The 2,188-nt window shown below is 35.1% G+C and overlaps 1 pseudogene; it reads right to left on the reverse strand.

Moving 5' to 3' along the window:
• Nucleotides 1–420, reverse strand: part of LOC140857345 (putative receptor protein kinase ZmPK1) — a 3,764-nt pseudogene extending 3,344 nt beyond the window's left edge.
• Nucleotides 421–2,188: the final 1,768 nt, after the last annotated feature.

The raw sequence follows: 2,188 nt of genomic DNA on the forward strand, positions 1-2,188 counted from the left end.
TCAAAGGCAAAAGATGAACCGTATCAATTTATAAATCTGTGGTTCACCATGGACCACTTGGTCCATAGAAAAGTGGATGAGCCGTGAAATGCTAATGGCTTAGTCAAGTGGGACCAAGACGTTGTTTGCATTTGAAGTAGGTGTTGCTGGCGCTCGGGAACAAAAATAAATTCAAGCGAGCAAGTCATGAGATGTTTTAAAAGGAAGAAGATACGCAGAAGACTCCTGGGTGAACGGTCTCAGCGGACACGTTTGGGCCGCGGGCGCGATGCGTGAAGCAGAACCAACAATTTAAAAAAAAATGAGGGAAGGAACGTGGCCGTATGAAAAAAATATTTGAATTTTTAGTCTCACATCGAAAAAACATAAAATCCTCCTCCCTGCCTACACCTATAAATAAAGCCTAATACCTCCATTCATAGATATCTCTCCACTCTATAATTCTTATATGGGATCTGTATGAGAGGCAGGCATACCTACCTTTTAAACTTTTTAGTCACTTTGTTCTCACTTTTTTTCACCCTTTCAACACACGAGGAGAGTCAGCCAGGGGGAGGTTGGTCCCAGGTCAAGAGAGGGAGAGAAATCTGGTTCTGTAAGAAATTTTTTTTTTGTTCTAACTCCAAGCTTTGTTAATGGCTTAGGAGTTGAAAATTTTTTGTATCAAAATTTTTATTCAGCAATAAATTAGTTATTTTTTTTCTATTTAATTTCTGTAATTATAATTTCTGCAATAGGATAGTTTAAATTTCTGCATCTTTTAATTTTATAATTTTTAATTTTTGTAAGTTCAATTCCAGCAAGTAGAATTAGTCTTTATTTTATTTTTTTGGACTTCAAATCAACTATATCTGGCTAAGCAATCCCTCTGGGATTTGTGATGAAGCTAGATCATGAATAGAATTTTTCTCTATTAAATCTCTATTTTCGAGCTTTTAAGTTTTAGAATCCTTCTCCCTCATCTCTCTTGTCAAAAAATTTGATGGGCTATGGTTAGAATCTCTTCATAGTTCATACTTGATTCGATACAAGAGTGGATGATTAGTAGAAGCATCAAATTTTTTAAACCATCTCTTCTCTTTTCTTGTGAAAATCTTGATGGGTTATAGTTGGATCAGAATCCCTTCATAGCCTATACTTGGACAACAAATAAGGAAGAGTTTCTTAATTAGGGTGCAAATAAGATGCTTAATGGATAATAGTTGAGTTAAATCTCTTCACGATCCATGCTTGTTAATGTTTTATATCTTAATAAGAGAAACCATACGAAGACTTTCTAATTCATTGGTCTAGTGGATTCAAGAGCCCTAGATTTTTTAGATAATTTATCTTTATATTTGATTAGTTTACTACTTTAGTAGTTTATAATTCAACAAGCAGTCTCTTCTCTTTTTCTTTAAAGCTCGTCTGAGTAAGTATTTGAATACAGTTTAAATCTAATTTTTTATGAGATCGATCCGTACTCGTCGGATGTGCTACATTGCATATCGTGCACTTACGGTAAATTTAAGACACATCAGCTAACATTCATCAAGTCAGGATCAAATTCATTTTGGCATCTCTTTATCTTATCTAAGAGAGTCAACTCAGCTAACTTGGGGTCGACACAAAATTGACTAGAGATCGACTCATAGTTTGAAGGTGTTGGCTCGAATGTCAAACTGAAAAATGTAACTTTCTATCTTGCATGGGTGAGTCGAATTGCAATACTTGGGATTGATTCATAGTTCTGTGCAACTTAAGATCTCTGTGCCAGAGTCATCTCTTCGAAATTTGAGGTCGACCCTTGGTTTCAACCATCACTTTTGTCATAATGTGGCTTTCCAAACTTGCTTTCCTTGGCCTTAAACTTATGTAAGTGCTTTGACTTTCTTGGATTGAATTTAGCTTCTTAAAACTTTCTTTGATATACACTTCAACAAACCATTAGTTCCATCATATACTCAAAACTTTACATTTATCAAAATTATTCCTTAGATCAATAATTTTCTTGGAGAAATCCACTTGTAAGTCCTTATCCCTTAGGTTGCGTTTGGTAGCTGGCAATCTATCCAGAATGCTGGTAATTTAATATGGTTATCTGGATTATCACATTTGATATGCTTTTTGGGTTAGTAATCCAGATTTCTTGGCAATCCAAATTATCTCCCATGAGGTAATTTGGATTACCAAGGGGAGAGATGGCTAT

This window comes from Elaeis guineensis, chromosome 4, assembly GCF_000442705.2.
Source record: "Elaeis guineensis isolate ETL-2024a chromosome 4, EG11, whole genome shotgun sequence".
Taxonomy (NCBI): domain Eukaryota; kingdom Viridiplantae; phylum Streptophyta; class Magnoliopsida; order Arecales; family Arecaceae; genus Elaeis; species Elaeis guineensis.